The sequence below is a fragment of the Thunnus maccoyii genome, chromosome 6 (genome assembly GCF_910596095.1).
Source record: "Thunnus maccoyii chromosome 6, fThuMac1.1, whole genome shotgun sequence".
In the NCBI taxonomy this organism is placed as follows: domain Eukaryota; kingdom Metazoa; phylum Chordata; class Actinopteri; order Scombriformes; family Scombridae; genus Thunnus; species Thunnus maccoyii.
Window position 1 is genome coordinate 23,343,138 of NC_056538.1, and position 20,324 is coordinate 23,363,461.

The window sequence follows — 20,324 nt, forward strand, 5'->3', positions numbered from 1 at the left end:
GTTAAGCTGAATTTTGTGGGCAGGACCTGTGCTGAAAGATGTAAAACACATCTCTATTGGCCAGTCTTGAACAGAGTGACAGCTTGGCAACATCCACAGTAAGTAAACGAGAGAAGGAGTTTTGAAGTCCATGGAGAAGACAGAGTGGGAGCGGAGACAGATATTTAATGTGAAGGTACGTTTACACATAACTTCTGTTTAAGTAATAGCAAGAACGTTATGTTTGAACTGGTGCATGTAGATTTCTTTTGCTTAACAATCTGTGGTGTTGTAATGGGCTAAAAAATATATATTCTTTTGTCAGCCTCTAGCTGCCAGCTTAGCTCAATTAGCTAGTCACTTGCTTGTAACCCATTACAACATCACAGATCGTTTAACAAAATAAATCTACATGCACCACTTTAAATATAACATCCTTGCTATTACTAAGACAGAAGTTATGTGTAAACATACCTGTGCGTTGATGTTCTGTCTTTGCTCCTGCCCTGTCTTCTCCGTGGACTTCAAAATTCCCACTCTCGTTTACTTATGTGGATGTTGCCAAGCTGTCACTCCGTTCGATACTGGCCAATAGAGGTGTGTCTTACATCTTTCAGCATAGATCCCGCCCACAAAATGCAGCTCAACAGCAAGCAAAACTTCTGGATTTGCAAACAAAAGTTTTTGATTTGCATTTTAATCACAAATTTAATTTACTTGCAATAAAACATTTTTTGATTGCAGTGTCAATAGTTTTACTTTCAAATCTTGTTTTTGATTGCAAACAAGACGCAAAAGTAACCCCATACCCTTTGGTCTACATTTATGGACCAAAGCAAATGGTACAATTTGGTCTCACTATTCTTTACGTTTAGTATATTCACTGGTAAAGTACTATGCAAAAAATAATACTTTCAAAAGCCCGTTCACTCTTTCCAAGAAGATCCAAAGATTTGCAGGGTTTCTAGTGTCCTTCACATTTTTGGCAGGCATTTTCCTCTTGTGAAGGCCAGTATTTAAGACATTCTTATAAAAGCCAACTGTGTCAACAATATTAAACCTCCTGTCAGCAAGGACTTTGTCCCCTGGTCGTATTTTTTCACAACACATTGTCCAGCATTATATTTGTCAATAACCCACCACATTCTTCCACATGCTTTAGATATGAAGGAAACAACACCTGAGTTTCATAGATCCAAAACTAAACAATATTGTGGTGCTTGTAAATCCACCAGGTCATATCAAGCAAGCAAGCAAACTACATTGTCTGTTGATAAATACTTGAACAGCCACTCTAAATTAATATCTTCCATCTCAACTGCTTACTTTTCTGGCCATTCAATAAACAAGTCTGCATTTAGGGTGTCAATTCACATGTCAAATATTCTGATAACATTAGGTTATTGACTGTTGTAAGTGTTAAATAAACTGTTAGATAACAATGAACTAATCATTAGCAAACACATATTTATGTACAAATTAATTCTGTTATGTTCATCATCATTCTTTGAAAGTATTTTTTATGAAACATTTAAGGAAGATTTTGGCCAATTCCAGTGGTTGCTCAAGTACCCCCAACCCACTGCATTTGTATATGGAATAACCAGGAAAATGAAAATGCTTTCCCACCAACTGACATTGCCAGGCTCCACTGGACTACCTGGTTGACCCGGACGAGGCACTCTCTCCGTAGGACATAAGAGACCAGATGGTATATGTGGCAGCCAACTCTGTGTCTGGCTATAACACCACAGGAGGCAATGTGTTGCCACCACAGAGAACTGTAGAGGATACCAGGAAGGAGAAAAGGGTAGTGTCCAAATTCAAGCATGTCTAGACAACCCTCAAGGAGTGTGATTGTGGGTGGTGGATATGAAACATGGCAGCTGTGTTAAATTCACAGACAGACATAAAAAAAAAGTAAAAGTGGCAGACAATTGAAGCAGAACAAGACAAAAAGCGTCTCTAGGTCTTCGTCACTTCTCTCTATACTCTCACTTTTAAGTACAATCTCAGGGTCATTTCAACGAGAGGATAAATATAGACATAATATAAGGTTATACAAACAGTGCATGGCTATGTATAGCACAACTACAGAAAACCCTATGGGGATGTGGATATGGATTTTTCTGTGGAGAAGTAAAAATAGATGTAATGACTGTCAGACTTCGCACTTTTCTGGAGGAGTGGAGAATTTAAACACCCTACTAAGACTAAGTGCTGTCAATGTCACTTCTAACATTACTCAAGTAGAAGTAGGATGACTTGTACTGATAATAACTCAGGTAAAATCACAAAAGTTGCTGCTTTAAGGACATTTCTGAGTAAAAACTATTACATATAGTCATTGAAGGGGGCCAATATGGCATTCTGATAGCACCGATACAGAGTAGGGGTGTACCCGAATACAAATGCATTATTCGGCAAAGCACAAATAGTGGGTTTTATACGAATATTTGTTTCATATAAATATTTTAAAAATTATTTGTTTTTGGGAAGAAAAAAAAAAACATGTCAAATACCAGTTTGCAGGTCGGTTACATCGTTATCTCAGTCTTTCTCCTCTGCTCCACTGTTACAGTTGGGGTAAGTCCCAAATGGACTCTCCATAACCTGTTGTTCCTCTACTCCTTTCCACAAAGGTTGTAGGTTGTAAAAAATAGACAATAAATGAAAAGTGCAAAGCAAGAATTACCTTTGAAGTTCTTCTACATGTTACATGGTGTGCTGTCTCTGTGTTATGGGTGTATAAATTGTCAGAGGACTGTCTGCAGTGAGTCGATGAGTAAAGTTTTAGCTCAGTAGTCAGCGCAGTCATCTTCGATCGGGGAGACTCCAGTTCGAGACCTGGTGTGGGGACCTCCTTCGTAAGGTAGATTATTCACGAACAGTTATTGTAACACTTTAATTTTCTCAAATTAAAAGCGTAATAAATACAAAAACAGGATTTATAAGCCTCTTTCCAATTTTATTCGAACACAAATACAAATGCAAATAATTTTGCTGCCTCAACAAATACAAATACAGATACAAATACTGGGCTCTCTGCACATCGCTAATACAGAGTACCAATCATTTACTTCAATGTTAGTGATTCTCTTCAAACTGATGACCATCTGTTATTGTTTGGGGGTTTTTTTTGGTTTTTTTCTCAATAAGAACACATTCACAAAGACTGCCTTACCTGGGAAAAAAGAATTTAAGGCAGATGTACTGTAGGAAAAATTTACTTGTGAACTGTAGTAGAAATCAGGTGGGACAGGAAATAGTATGGGCAGAGTGAGACAGAGAGTCTGTGAGGCAATTTTTATGAGGGTCACAAATACCTTGAGGGTAAAAAAAGGAAGTAAGGAAACAGACACTCAGTGAGCAACTTCTGTTTCGTCAATACATCCATATACTGTATATCCATGGGGCAGAATTTGCAAGCATGGCAAAGAGTAGAATCCACAGACAGTTTTTTTCTACTTCCCTAATGTTTTTTATTCACTGTTGCTATGCAACATTTAATCAATCAGATCTTCATCAGGCACAGGTTTTTAAACATAAAGTGCGGGAGCTAGTGTACAAAAGTATTTCACAAAATGAAGCCTGACCACACCTTAACTGTGCTCTAACAGGATACCTGTAGACTATTCTATAGTTCTTGCCATCCCAAAAGTAGTTTTATTTTGGGAGTCAATAAATATTTATAATGAGTTACTTGCTACCCCTGCACTGCAGAATGTTTGACAGTACAATATGTCATTGATACTGAATTAGAATGGAGTGAGGAGGAGCTGAAACACTAAGCCACAAAGTGCTGTTGTTCTCTTGTCTAATCAGGCATGCTTGTGTACTAATACACTTCAAACACTGCTTCTCACCCCTTGTCCCCTCCTCCCACCCCGACTCTCCCTCTGCTTTGCAACAAGAGAGCACAGAAACAAAGAGAGAGACGCCTGAGCAATCCCTGAACCTGTTTACCTCTCTGTCCTCTTTGACACTCCTACAGAGACAACAGAGTTTCTGCTGATGTATAGTTACATCCAAGCCATTCAGTGTAGAAATATTGCCTTTGCACTTGAAAGAAGTGTGGGCGATAAGAGACCCACAACAGCTTGTGTGAAAAGGCCATGCCAGCAGGGGTGATACATTACAGCTCCATATCCTTTCCCCCTCCTGGAGATTGTCTGTATGTGTATCTGTGGTTATGTGTTAGTTTGTGCATATATGTGTTTTGCCTATGTGAGCTTTAACAGCAGAAGTCCGGACATAGCCGCACAGAAGTGAAATAACACTGCGATAACAGATTCAGTCCACTGTGGGGAAAGCATGGCCTCTTGTGACTCTGGGCTGACTAATAGGTTTTGAAGTATAAACAGGGTAAGGTTGTGAGCTGTTATGAATGGTGGGATGTCAGGGCACAGATTGTTGAGAGGAAGGGAAAGCAATCATGACTGACATTAATAGGAAATGGCAGCAGCGCAACAACTAAATAAACCTAGAACTGCAGCAAACATGTAAGTGTATGATATCAGCAGGAGTAGGAGAATATTAAACAAAACAAAACTCTTTTTTGGATCGAACTAAACTACTTAGTGAACACATAACTCCTGAACTAAATTGTGGGTTTAGGGATGTATCAAAAGCATTGAAGCACTAGCAGTTAAAACCCATGCTTTAAACAAGCTGAAGCTCTTTTCATATTTGTACATTTGTCTTTATGTACTTTTTGATTCCGATTAGCAGGATATAATTTGCATCCATTACTAAAAGCACTTCTTAGAGCGTGCTCTTTTTTGTTTCTCTTGCTTTATCTCAACCCCTATGCTGACCCTTTTCATATGGTCTGCTCTAAGTGTCTCAGCAACCGCACATTTTGCATTGCAACATATAATTCACAAGCCATTTTAGAATCAGATGATATGACATACAGGCTCAGACAGCTAAAAGGGTTTGTGAGATAGCATGGCCTTTGCGCAGTAATTTCCCCGCAATCACAGGTAATCAGACAGGTGGAGTACACAGAAAAGCTCTTGTCATTGCTCTACTTGACCCAGAGCCCAGCATGACATCTTTACATATCCTCTCTTTTTTTCCACATCCTTTAGAAATATTGCTGCCTGAGAAACTGTTTTTGCTGTGCTGACCCACCAGCTCCTCTGAACACAGAGCATCAACAACATAACATATATTCAGAAGGAATGTTTCAATTTTGAGGCCTCATTACAAACATTTCTGACATTCCAGTTATTATCTCAAATTATTGCTATCCCTTTTCAGAGGGTACCATACAGTTTTAGATTTCCTACCTTCCAGGGAGCCACTAGACTTTTCTGAAAACCATCTTTGGTGGTGCATTCAAGGATGCTGAATCATTAGATATTTGACAGTTGGGCAACTTTTTAAATTCAGGAACATTCAAATGATCTCTTTCACAATGTCCATGCTTGCTTACTTTTTGTCCTCTGGGCTTGCCTTTTCAACAACCTAGCTAATGAATGCAATGCTTTTTGGCAGACGACTTTGAAATATCTAATGTGGGAAGTCCCTGAATGCACCAACAAAGCAAGTTTCATAGCAAACCCTGACTGCAGTTGTATTAAAGTTGATTTCTGGGTGGAAGGAAAGAAATCATATCTTATCTTCAGAAAAAAAATCTTATAAAATAGTTTTGAATATGGTTAGCAGTAATGTTATGTATACATGTTTTGTGGTTAATTGGTTAGAAAAATGAAAAACCACTTACTGTCCTTCAAACCTTATTTATGAAAGCAAAACAGATCAATTAGACAGTGCTTTTCTCAGTAGTGATCGGGATAAAAACAACAATTAATACACAATAGAGAGTTATGACAGTAACTGACAGACGTGACGGTCTCTAACCAAACAGAACAAAAGGCAACAGATGGGGGTAAATACTGCAGTGGTTGTGAATGCCATTAATAACACTTAAATAAATATTTCTGACACAGTCATCCACCAGATTAATTGCTTACTGAAGTTAAAATTGTCATGTAGCCAGTGCTTTTGCTAAGACATACCAGCTACCAGCTGCACACATCTGAGTGAAGACACATGTGCACACATAGACGCACACAAGCTTCACAATAACAAACTTTGAATCAGTTTACAGGATAATTTTCCTGCTACCTTATCATGATAGATATGGCATTCAGTATGCCTCAAGCTCTGAAATACTGTGATTGCAATCTCAAATAGACAGCCCTTTATTCCCCAGTTGTTGTTTTTTTTCTGATACACCCTTTTTCCTGGATTTATTATCGTTCACTTCCAGCCACCTATCCGTCATGACCGTGAGAAGAAAAATGAACCCCTTGCCTTTTTCTTTGCCCCTTTACACTCTACTCAACGGCAGCCACTCATTTGCGTTTTTCTTTTTTTTTTTTTTTTTTTGAAATGGAAAAGGAAACCAATTAATTTCAAGGCAAGAAATACAGGTTCTCACTATTCTTGATCTGTGTCCAAGTGATTGAATGAGTCTGCTTCCCAGCTGAGCTGACCTCAAGACACAGTCTCTCCCGTCTGCTCCTTCATAACCATACTAACTCTCATGCTCTTTACTCTCCAAATGGCTTCTCCATTGTAAGCAAACGCTAGCTAGGAGTAAAAATACTGTGTCTGTCTTCATGAGATAAAGGCCTAATGAAGTAAACATTCCCCACACTAGAAACAAACGCACAAAAGTGTACAAAAAATAATGTATGCATCGGTGCCAATTAGTTCTTAGTTTAGAATATTAAGCCTGTTTTCCTCTTGAAGGGTGATAATGTAGGGGTGCTTCACATTTATTCTCTCTTAATGCTCTTTATGAGTATTATATAACTGAAACACAGACAAATCAAAGCTTGTAGCTTGAATTTTAAGCAAAATAACATGAGCTGTTGCTGTCAGTGAATCACAATGTCCAGATGAAATGCCTGGATTTTAAACTCCATTGTGCACATTGTTAAACCCACACAGGTTTGTTAAAATAGGAGTGCTATGGTACAGACTGCCTTTAGGGGTTGAGGGTGTGGGATGGAGCTCAGCTCTTTGTAATAGTGGGATCAGTGGTGTGTCGACCGTGGATGGCTGCCTGCCCTGCAACAGGCATCCATGTCTGCGCCTTGGAAATGGGATCATGTGGTGCAAGCTTTTCTTTTCTTTTTTCTCTCTCTCTGTTTTCTTCATTGTCTCTCTCTCTCTTTTCTTCATTGTCTCTCTCTCTCTCTCTGTTTTTTCTCTCTCCTTACATTGCTACGCTATTAATAGAGAGTTCAGCCTCTAGAGGATGCAAACTGGGAAGCGGGGGATAGCAAGAGCGACAGCATATAAGGGTGGAAGTGATGTGGATGGAGGGACCAGGGCAAAGAGAGAAATGAGGGAGGGGTTGATGAAGTGAGGGTGGAGAAAAGGGCAAAGAGCTGGAACAACGAGGCGAGGATGAATAGCTGAGCAGTGCAGACAACATGGAGCTGAAAAAAAACAATGTTGCAAAAAGGAAACAAAAGAGACAGATAAAGTGAAGTTAAACAGTGTCATATTGAAAAACTGCAGCAAGAGGAAGAGAGTGAGGGGAGAGAGAAGACTTAAAACTCAGGTTCAAATTCATTTGTCATTTGCTGGCAGGCAAGAAGGCGAAAACATAGGTAGGATAGACCAACTAGAGCCTTCAATGTCACCCTGAGACTTTAACCATTTTATTTCATAGTTCTAAGGCATTTACTGTGGTAGTCACCAAAATGAGCTGAATGATTTTTCCATGGACATTTCCATAAAATTGCACACATTTTGAGCAAATTTTTTGAAAATTCAGCAAAATGAAATGAGAATCAGTGTGAGTTTTCATTAACTCCCTTTATGCAAATATATTCAAGAAGATGTGACAAGAATACCAAATTAACAGAAACAACCTCGCTCTTTTTTTTTTTTTTTTTTTTTGTAACTCTCTGGCTGAGTTGAAGAAGGTAACAGTGGGTGGCAACATGACATGAATGCTTAATCTACAATAGAAGAATCAGAAGCATAAATACATCAAGGTGTATTTGAAAAATCTGTTTCCATCGTTTTAGCACATCTTCTCTTTTCTGATATTCTAACACTTCCACTATGCATTAAAAACCTTTTTGCAATACATTCTCTTTTGTCATCTATTCAGATTTTTCTTTTCATTTGCTCAAATTGAAAATACACACAAACTAGGACTACGGAAACCTGTTGTTGCCAATATTATCTAACTGGGAGGCTGCAAGGCTTTTACATTTACACAGTTGTGACTATACAGCCATCAGTGCTTGGGGTCCATTTTCCAAATGAACAGATTTAAGCACATCAGCAGGCTTTTTTTCTGAACTCCTCCATTGCTCAATTTCATGGCATTCGAACACTTGGGTCTGCAGGTAATTGAAAATAGCCTGTTGTTTGACAAGCTATAAAACCATTCACAGTCATTACCCAGCCAATGAAAGGCATGTTTTCCCAATTAGGCTGCTGATAATAAAATCACCTGACTGGAAGCTCAGATTTTTCTGTGGTACAGTGGAAGGCAGGCAGGCAGGCCACATGTGAAGGCAGTGATTGTAGTCTGACCTAAGAGACCTTGCTTCCCTCCAGGGCCACAACTCCCACTGAGCCTTAATTACAACCACACGAGGCCCTCAAATGCAGCCATATCTGATTCTAGATTAAACCACTTTGACACACTTAATTGAAATGAGAATTTTCTGTGAAAATGAGCCTGGCTTATAGACCAACTCCAAGGAAAATTTAATGCCAGAAAATCACAATGGATGTGTGGACTGAATTCATGATTGTAGACCTGATTGGATGCTTACACTAGCTGCTGCAGTAGCTTAACCAATTACCTGCTAAATGCAGGATGGATCATAGCAAGATAACCTGCAGAGCCTGTGGGTATACAAGAGATTGAGGGAGGGAGGTGGAAGAGGCTGTTGTCCTATTTTAGCTGTCAGAAACATTGGCACATCTGTGGCCAGTTAGCAGTGTTGTTATTCTCATCAGACTGGGTCACCACAGGGACAGTGCTCAACTTATTTCACCTCCCTGAGCCTTTTCTACCTTATTGAGCCTTTTCTCTCAAAGTTGTCCCCCATGCAGACCTTTCGATGGATGGCTTCCTCCATCTTCCACCTTTTATCCCCCAACAGTGAGACGTGACACAGCTGTGTCACAGTCGGATCAGTTGAAGAGATCCTGCACTGAATAAAACAAGACAGAGAGCGTCAGCATGCGACGGGGTACAAATTGCATTACTAGCACGATATTTGCTCTGCTACAGGTGCTGTGTCAGAAACATGCGTTGTACCTTGAGGTTATTGTGAGCTATAATTCACCACGGCACTTGATTTCCCTTGATAATAGTAGCAGCTCATGTCGGATGGTTGGAATTTTTTATTTGCTCTTAAATAGTGGCAGCAGAAGAGATAATATATTCCTGCTCTACAAAGTGTTTTTCTCCTTTGCTGTCATGCTTTAGCTCCTCGTCTTTTAAATGACCTTGAAGGGCTTTGGCCCCTTGGATCCACGTGGAAGCGCTTGAAACATGGGCTTATTTTATATGCAATGCAAAACATAATGAATATTGTATGTAGAGACCATTTCTTTCAATAAATGAAGACAAGTCTCACAGAAGATTTAGGGCACTGTGGTGTGGCAGTTAAGAATTTTAAAAAAAATTTGATTTTTCAGAAAACATAATTTTATTCCTTTTAGAGTTATGCAATTATATTCCTTGTGTTCCATTTTCATAACACATCATTTCATTGTTATTTTTGGCTATGTTGCTAAGGTTATTACTGTGGAGAATATGTAGCCAGAGTGTAGATAGTACAAATCCGTAATGCAGTTTCTTGTATGGGTTGAGCTATTGGTAATGCCGTAGGGCTCCAGTAGGGAGAATCGTGTTCCTCTCCCTCACTCAATACAGAGGAGTGAACATAGATGTATTATAAGAGCTGAATAGGGCTCCGCCACTCAGCCTTGCAGCCAATTTTCCAAGTGGCTACTTGCGGTATTGCAGTGAAAAATCCCCCTGTGGCCCAAAAAGCATTTTCTCCATAGACCACCATTATAAAAGAGACATCTGTAAAACTGTTGACAGGACACCTCCAACTGCAAACAAGGTCAATTATGACTCTTTCTATTATGAGTTTTTGATCCATTGAGGCTTTATATTTGTAAAACTTTCCTTGAGCCGAGAAAGCTCAATCTGAAAGGAAAATCTGTGACGTCATTACAATGTAGAGTCTATTGGCTGAGTGGGAACTCATGGGCGGGGCCAGCAGGGGAAATACCACTGCACATATCCAGTGGGCTGCACAACATGGAAGCAAACCTGGAAGCTAGAAACTTTTTTTGGCATATGTGCCACCTGAGCAATTCTTATTGGACTGAATGTGTCCAGTTCTTAAAATACATCCATGCGAGTGAAGGTGAGAGCAGTGTGCTGTTTTCTTCATCCCTCTCCCCTATTTTCCCTGTTTCAAAGTAATTACTGTGCACAAAGCACTATGAACTTAGCAACACATGTTGTTGATAATTGTTATTTTGTCACTGCTGTTCATCGCGAAAGAAAGAGGTGAATTTTATACTTTTATGTTGTTAAAGAGTTTCTGGCTAACTCTGTCACTGTGTGAGCTAGCTTAGCATCCAGCTGTTGTTCCGCCATTGTTTGCATTTAAGTTTGTCACTAAGATACTTTCTCTAAGGTGCTTAAAAATGTTATTTTATCACCATAAGAAGTCAAGTCATGTGTCAGCTAAAATACATAACTTAAAAATGTATTTCTTGTAAGTTACAGTCCATGTTGTACACTGGTTAAAAATATAATTTACATTATTTAGAAGAACATAGGAGGATAACTTAGTTGTGGAAACCTGTGGTCCTGAAACTGAGTGTATTCATACAGAAAATTGTATGAATTTGGTTGCACTGTATATCATTAAGGCTTAATACAGATGAGTGAAGGCGAGAGCAGTGTGCTGTCTTCATCCCACTCCCCTAACTATATTTTCCCTGTTTTAAGGGCATAACAGTAGCACCTGGGGAAACAGATACATGCTAAAACCTAATTTAACCCATCACATACAGTAATTCAGCGTTATGTGAGGCTACTCAGTGATGCCCTGCTGGCACAGCTGCCCACATAACAAATCAGATTAGGAACTGGAGCCTCAAAGTAGGGTCAGCCTCTCCTGGCCCTCTGCAACCTGTATTTTCTCAGTCTGTGTCCTTACTTTTGGTGTTGTTCAGACTAAGTCTAAGACTAAGACTGAGTAAAGCCCATAGGATTAGGACCCCACCACCCTAACCATGGACTGTTTCAGCTGCTGCTGTCTGGCAAATGGTGCACAGCCTCAAGGCCTGGACCAGCAGGCTCTGGGACAGTTTTTTTCCACCAAGCAACCAGGTTTATGAATAATGGACATTAATGGCTTGTTGCCTGTCTGTGACACACACATACACACACACACACACACACACACAGGGTCATGTTTCCATCACTTCAGAGGACATTACATTGACATACATTCATTCTATTTTACTGCTATTTCTATTTTATTTTATTGCTATTGTTGCTGCAATGTTGCGGAACCGAAACCCAAGAATATTTTACTCTCTCATACTTGTATAATGGGATGTAACAATAAAAGAATCTTGAATCTTGAATCTTGACTTCAAAACATAATGCCCCATTAATTTGTAGTTTTGAATTATTGTGTTCTCATATCTTGCTTTGTAAAACCAATTAAACTTTATTTTATTCTTTAAATGGAGATTTAAGAAATGGAATCTGATAAGTATATTTTAATGTTGTATGAATTGTTCTTTTTTATATACAAATGGAATATTTCAGTGCCAAGGTCATTGTTTGTCATAGATTTCAGTCCTGTGTTCCCACATTTTAATGTTCCTCCAGGATAGATTTTTTTTCAAATCTTGTGCCTCATTTTACCTGAACTTGAAAAACACCTCACATCCATGTTCTCTCAATCCAATTTTACATGGAAAATTGAAAGTATAATAAATGTTACCCAAGCAGAAATGATGTTCGAATATGCTCCTAAACCTCTGACATTTGAGGCAGTATTAAATATCTTGAGTGCCCTTTTTTAGTGAGCAGTAGTAATTTGCTAATTTGGTCGAAGGTCTTTTCTTACAAAATTCTGTTGCAGCCTTCAACGCTTCCCTCAATGCTCTCATTCGCCTTTCTCGTTGAGTTATGGCGGCTCATGAATGGCTTAAACAGCTTAGGAATAAGGGAGCTAGCTAGTTAGATGAAATGTAAAAGATGAAGAATTGAAGAGATGCAAGATATTCATATGCAAATTGGTGAATACATTTAGCCTTGCATGCTAAAATATCTTGCATTGCTGGTTGCTCAGTTGTAGTGCTATCCTCCACTGAACACCAGTTAAAAATGCAGAGTGAGTTAGGGAAGAGAACAAACTTCAAAAACTTCCAAAAATGAGAATATGGGCTGGAATGTGATTTTTTCCCTGTCTGCACTTGGCAAATTCATCCTTGAGTCACTAATATTTATCACTGACCTCGCATTAGATATATTATTGTTATTTTGTGCTGTTTGGCAGGTAAATACTGAATAAAAGAAAAACTGACTGTGACAGGAAATGCTGCCCAGTAAGGCAGAGCCTACATTAAGGAATGGGTTTATAATGCAAAATGTGTTGCAGTGGGTGTGTTTTGACTCCAGCATCCAATCTATCTTCTCTATGTATCTGAAAAACTAATGAAATACTAAAATAAAATGGCCTGCCCTTTCTAATTTGAAAAAATGGTGCAGTGGATGCTGATTCAAGGAGTGAAGGAGCACAGCACAGAGGGAAGATAGAGCAATGCAAAGAAGAGATGATCCCTATTGAAGCTAGATTTTCAACGTGTGGAACAAGTACAAACACAACAAAAAAGTCACCAAAGCGAATGAAATAGCTAACGCATGCACAATCCGACAGTAATTAATCTCCTTTTGGGTTACAAATGGTTGGCCTGCTCCTGCATTAACCTCCGTCAGGGTTGACACTGTGCTAATCTCTTCTCCTCTCTGACATTCACGCTACTGCTGATGAATATAGGACAGCATGGCTTTGAGTCCGGCAGAGATTGAAGAGGAGTGCCCATCCTCAGCCCTTTACTCCTTCACCCTTGTGCCATTGCCTCCTTACTGACAGAGTAATTGAATAGCTGAGACTGTCTCATCTGTACTAGGAGAGCAGGTAGAGAAGAGTTGTTGGCAGACCCCAGTGCATTGACCTAAATGCAGCAAATTAAGCAGTCTGTGACTGCAAGTCGTGCATGTATAAATGTGTGTTTAGACAGAGGCAAAAATCACCTCGTTATTTGCACTGTATTTACAGTCTGTATTTATTCACCCCAAATAGCCGGTGTGTAGACTGTGCAGATGTTAGCTGGAGCTAGTTGGCGACATAAACACCAACTGTGTGTGTAACAAATGTCTCTATGCTGTGTTTGAGTGACAGCTCAAAAAACGTACCATTTTCCTCCAGACTACTCTCCTTTTTTTCTTGTATCTGTATGTTTATGCATTGCAGTCATGAAGACATATATTAAGCAAAAGTTGAACGATTTTCAACTCACATGGATGCACCACTCTCGGTGAATCTGCCTTTTTGCATCCACTTTTGTCTTCGCATGGACTTTATATCATGCTGCATCTAAAATTTGATTCATGTGCAGTCTGAACAATAAGTACATTAAATAAATAAATTGGTTTTCTGTTCAGAAACCATTAACAGCTCATGTTGAAATATCTCCCCCAGCAAAAAAAAAAAAAAAAAAAAAAAAATCCTATCCCATTGCACCATTCTGGGCTGGTTCTGCTCTGCATCCTAATAACATCTCATACAAATGTACAACCATTTTTTTTTCCAAAACAAGATTCACTAACAAGAATTTTAAGTAATGGACGTATGATAAAAATAACTACACCAAAGGCAAATCTGAAAGAAAAGTCACTTCTGTGCGGATTTTTTTATACATATATATTGTGGAATCTAAATAAAATATAATTATATTTCAGATAACCAAAAAGCATCATTATCATGCATATAACTCTGTGTAAGGTCAGTAAAAGTGGAATTATAATGGAAAACGTGGAAATGAAATGCACTTTATTATATGAACAATGTTATGAAAACGGCTGTACTGAGGTAACTAATAGAAAAGTAAAAAGCGTCACAAAGTCTGGAAGAAGGTTGGTGAATGTCATGACAGTCAAAACAGGATGTTCAGAATTTGTGAATATATTGTGCCATCTACATGTATGTGACAGGATGCAAGCTGTCAAGTTTGAGTAAATGAGATGATTCAAGGGCTATATTTGAGAGATACAGATTGCAAAACAGGCAGATCATGGGACACAGGATTAAGGGCCATGAGTGGTAGACAGGCCAAATAGAGGAAGAGTGAGGAGAGGTCTGGTCATGTAAATGGGATGGTCTTATGACAGTATATAAGAACTGTGAAGGATCCGAGAACTCAGTTGCTCTTGAGACCATCTCTGCTAAGACTTCAATAAATCTTCCAGTGGACTGGAAAAGAGCCCGACTCCTGATTCTTCTTTATTGAAGGTGATAGTTCTTGTGGAGTTAACAAGTCAGCACGCAGTACAGATTAGATGGGGTAAGAGAAAAAACTTCCACAATATATCAGCACTCATGTATGAAAGGGAAGGAAAATAGTGGGCATCTCTTCTGAAGGCAGAGTTCAGCAGATGTTGGGATGCTTGTGGAATGTAAAAAGCTGGACGGAGAGCTAAAAGATTAACTGTATGTGTTTGTGTGTGTGTATATGAAGGGGGATTTCTTCTCTTTATACCTCCTCTTAGGAAAGATCTATCCATTCACAAACCCTGTGGGACATTCAACATGGCAAAAGCAGTTCAGGACTCACTTCTGCAAAATCCATTTCCTTTAAAGAAGAGTGGTATGGCCTATGCATGTCAATACGACAATGTGTGTGGATAGAGGAGGGAAGAAAGAGCGCAAGGCACGTCACTGGATTATAAAGGGAGAGAAAGGTAGTGAGGGGTAACAGGGAGGGGGAGCATCAGTGAGAGAAAGCCCTTTCATCTCTCTCTGACGTCTTCAAAGACAATGAGCCTCACCCACTGCACTCTGTGTTGACATTAACACCCTGTACACGCACCCGCACACACTAAGTCAAAGATTTGAAAGCACATACACAGTGCACACACATGTACCTCCCCTGACATGCAAGCTTCCTTACCACATGTCTTCTGTGTGGATGAATGTCAATGAGGACACTATTAATAACCTAAAAGGTATTCGCACCATTGCTCCCCTCCCTCTGGCATATGGTTGTACACGTGCATGCGAGCAGTTGAGTGTATTTACAAGCCGTGAAGAGACACCAGATTGCAAACATACATGTCAGAGTTTCTCTTCCTGTCTCCATCACTCCAATACTGACTTCACTGATGAGAGAGTACATCAAAAGAGGAAATGTTTTGATGCAAACACAGGATGTGGGCGGGCGGCAACACAAAGCTCCACTTGAGGATGACTTGACAGACAGAGAAAGTATTTTATCAGTGTTATATTGTCGTATTCACTGTTTTCATTTGCAGTAAAACAACATAATATTAGGTCTTTAGCTTTGTTGACATAGACAGTTATTCACACTGATCCCGCCATGCAGCATTTAGAGTAACTGCTATTTTGCAGGGCCAGCCACACGGTGCAGGGTTGACTTTATGTGGGTGGAAACAATAACACAGTAAACCAAGTTTAAAGCAGAAATAACTTTTTTCTTTAACCACTTGGTGGCTGCAGAACAAACACAACAATGACCTTTATAAAGCATAAATGCTTAACTGCACACCCCAAAGACGCACTCATTTAGAGTCATGTCTCTGGTCAACTGAGGAATGCAAGTTCAATATTCACTCTCCTTGTAGCTCTTTTATGGAAAAATCTGGATATTTAGCTGCTAAATGTTACTCTGTGTTAACCAGCTGGTTGCTAACTTTGTGTGTGTGCAATTTGGTGTTTGGCAGGTACATCAGAGCTTTCTCGCTGAAAACAGCTGCTTGCTACAGAGTTAAAAATTGAACCAAACAGTCAAGTTGCAGGTTGTAAAACCAAAACAATGAGCTAAAAAAAACCCAAACGCTCTATAGTGCTGAAGGGAGCTGAGCTGGTGATTATTCTCTATGAGTTTGTCAATAAAAGCAACCCCTTTCACATTATAGTAACTTGATCTGTTGTTAATGTAGAAACATTGATTAGTGCAGGGCGTGGTGATTCAAATCTGGCTCCAAAGCCTGTGAGCATATAGCTTCGTCAGTGGCAGATTTCAGTGCAATCCACAACCACAGTTAAAACTAATTGTTGTGTACACTCATCACAAAGTGACAGAATCACGTCTGGTTCTGTCAGACTACACCCTGCTGCAAACAGACTAATTAGAGCCTGATGAATCCCAACATATGGCAAGAAAGATTTCACATCATACATGGATATTACAAATCTAAAGAAGTGCCACAACATCTATTTAATCAATTTCTGTTCTACATCTGCATTAAATAATGCATATGTATCAGTGCATGTTGAGGCTCTCTGTGTTTCGCAACATTCAAGCAGTATTTTCCACAGACCCTTTTTTTCTTTCTAGTGGCTGCACATGTGTATGTAGCATTTTATTTGGTGTTTATCTTGGCTGGAGGCTGCTTACAGTTAGTGCTTAGAGCAAATCTTCTAGTTACATATCTCACTCTCCCTCTCTTTCTTTGTCTCTCTCTCTCACTCCACTGCTGCGAATCAGCAGATGAAAATGCTGCAGGGTGCAGGGTTAGTATGTGTTTGTGTGTCCATATGTTTGACTATGTGTATGCATCCTTTGAGGAGGTGTTTTACTGCATTTGACAGACACAAAGGACGTGGTGGTGTGATGGGCAGGGAGGAGGCGAGTGGGTGACAAGAGTAGTTTGGATTTTCAGAAGAGCAAGCACAGCATTTGTCGACATAAACTCCAATTTGCTTGCAAGGTTTTTTTCTCCTGCAGTAATGATAAAGCAGATAATTACGCCGCAGGCATATGACTGACTGTGACTGTTGCTCCTCTGATCACTAGCAAAGTATCACAACACAAAGTACTGATCTTAAACAAGTCAACCTTATAAAGGTAGTGTTTTCACTTGCATATATATACCCTTAGGAATTCATATTCATACCCACTCTAAATCAATATGATTGATTGTGATTATTTTGTCCACAATTTAAATCTTTTTAAATCTCTTTTTCAAGAGAGACCTATGCAGAAGAATAAATGGTTACACAACAGTACAGAAACAGAAACATTTTTAAAAAAAGGATAAAATAACACCCAACCTAAACACACATTAGACATTAGTTCTACATTAAAGAAAACAATTACAAGTCCTTATTGTTTTAAAATTGTCAAAAGGAATACGAATTTTCAGTTTCCATTTGTAAGAAGCAGTTCTTCAAGGCTGCATGTGAACATGCAGTACAGCTATAGTTTAAATGTCCAGTGACCTGACATCATAATCGCTGTGTTTAGACATGATTCGAGCAGGGGTAATGAGGTATTAAATACCACCCAACCTTTTCATATAAGATACAATAGTGAGCCAAGAATTTATCCCCTGTGATAAAGCGCAGTGCACTGTGATAAACAGAGTCAAGTGTTTTAAAGTGGAGGGATACGCATGCATAGTGTTTACAATATTGCAATTAAGCTCAGACATAATTGTAGACTGTAAAATGGTCCTCCTTCTAGCAGATGAGCAACATGATTTGTTTCCATGCAAAAATATGCTAGTAGGTATTTCACATACAGTAGGTCTTAAATGTGCATTACAAATAGTCATAGGTGTGGATTATTTGCGGTACACAATTAAAGCTAGCCTACATTTGCATTTGAGGAAGTCGTAAGTGTATTAACCGAGAGATTTCTCAAAGGAGTTGTATAAGAGCTTCCCCAGCTGCACTGAGGTGTGCCTAGGGCTGTTGGGCACACGCCAGCTCTTACCTCTGTCAGTTGGCTATGTGACTGGTGTGTGTGAGTTAGGGGTAACAAGGTGACAGCAACGGTACCTGGGTGAGCAATGAGCAGCGAGGCACATGCAGGCCATCTGTAGTGAATACTGTGTTAACGCTCAGAGGTCAAACGCAGAGAGGGATGCTAACCACAGGGCTGCTTTTATTTCTTTGGGCTTAAATGACCTGCAGTATCTCCTCTCATATAACTCCCCATATCCCATTGAGAACAGGACCATTTGTCCATGTGATCCTGCATCTTATCAGCATCTCAACATCCACGGAGACTAACTAAATTCAACCTCTTAAAACGGACTCAGAGAGAGTCTCAGCTTACATAAAAGGGCCTATGGCTTAGTTTGACCAGGCAGCTTTAAAAAATATTACAGAGTTCAATGTAACCCTGTCCTCCGACTCATAGATTTGACAGAGAGCACAGTGAAATTCATATAAATAGAAATTAATGTCTAACAAATAAATTGTTGTCCACAGTCCTTCATGTTGATACACAGACACATACAGACTTCATGTTGATAAATGACTGTGATAACCAAGAGCCATTAATTCTCCAATTTCACTGTCATTGTAATCAATGCTGAGCAAGTTTTCTTCACCTGTATTCCAGTGTAATATCTTCAGATATCTGTAATCGCTGACGGTAATGAACAATGATGCTTAGGATCAGGAGGTTCTTGTGTACAGTACATGGAATTTGATACTTAGCTGAAGCAGTGGTGCTGCTAATGTTTCAGGAAGAGAGAGAGAGAGAGACGGTGATTCTCTCTTTTACAGGAATGCCGGGAGGTTAGCAGATTGGGGCAGGTGCTCAAGATAGGGTGCTGCCATCAAAGCAGAGATCTGTGTCTGCTGTTGTCACAAGCAGGGTTCCAAAACCTTTCATCTGTCCGTGCCCATGCGTGATCTCCCACATGCGCCCTGCCCTGGCTAAGTCTATTTGCTGTGCAACCCACCCATACCAGCCATGTCAGACAAGAGAGACTTCAAAAGGCAGAAACGCAAATGCAGGATTATCTGCTTCCAAAAGCCCACCACCAAATCCTACAATTGTTCCTGTGACCCCAAGCGGAACAATGATGGAATACCAGCATCTTACAGCTGATATGTTTGTTCAGTAAATCAGAGCACAGCAAAACAAATAACATACAAAACAGTATAACAATAGATGTAATGATAGCTCCAGGTCAGATCTTGTGCCCACGTACCTTTAGCTTTGCACCAGCTGCCAGCGCGACAAAAGCCTTGTCTGGATCTAATGGGAAATTCAGGTTGATTGCAAATTTCAAACCCTTAGTCTGCACGGCTGAGTGTGTGACATATATTTCCCATTACCACTTTGAATCCTGTAATTACTTTCTGGGCCTTCTGAGAGGCTGGCACAGAAGTATGTGCACACCAGGCAGCCTGAGCAGCCCCGCTCAAGTACACTTTCACTCTTGTCTGCCCTCGCTGGCATGCAACATTGTTCATATCCCATGGAGAAGTACAGTATCTCAGTGCTACATGATTGTTAATTTCAATCTCTTGTAAGGTTTATGGAGGTCTGGAGAAAATCTCATAACAAAATGTGATAGTGAGACCTTTGGTAATTCTTAGACAGCTACTAGATTGGCTGTGAGTTTGAAATGTTAGCTTTAGGAAATGGCTTCTATGGTTGAGTGCAAACAAGTTCTCTGCAGGGAAGCATCATTAGTAATAATATAAGCATCCCACTGTGCCTTCACATTTTTTTTGAACACCACGTGCTTGAAAGTCTCCAAACCTCCACAAACTTGACATGACAGAGGCCTGTCTAGGAAAGATAACATGATAGACACCTATAATTTTCCTTGCTGCTGTACATCCAAATCCATCCATTATGAACTCTGTCTACTGTGTATTCTTGCATGTGCGGTGCTTTACTCTCCTCTTATGGTAAACACTGCTGCTTATGTTTGTTTTGAGAAGGCAAACATTCAGCTCCTTCTGTAGCAATAGATCTCCCCGCCTCTTCAGTACTCTCCTAGCGATGCCCCCAATAAGCACAGATAAGCCCTGCCCATCAGCGGTCCGTTTCCAACAGGTCAGAGCCAAGGGGCTCCACTATCCCGCTTTGGACTCCATATGGCCGAGTTTGGAGTCTCACTTGTCCTGGAGGGGGGTAAACGGAGCGGAACTGACCCCAAAATGGACTCATCATAGGTGTGATGGCAACAGATGAGGGAGTTTAGTCCACATGGCCTCCCTTTGCTCATTAAACCAGCCTGCACCTGTGTTCCTGCT

The 20,324-nt window shown here is 39.8% G+C and overlaps 1 protein-coding gene across 2 annotated transcripts in view; it reads left to right on the forward strand.

Moving 5' to 3' along the window:
• The window catches only part of rtn4rl1b (reticulon 4 receptor-like 1b), a 165,366-nt gene that overhangs the window by 30,669 nt on the left and 114,373 nt on the right, over window positions 1-20,324 (forward strand). The window lies entirely within an intron of this gene.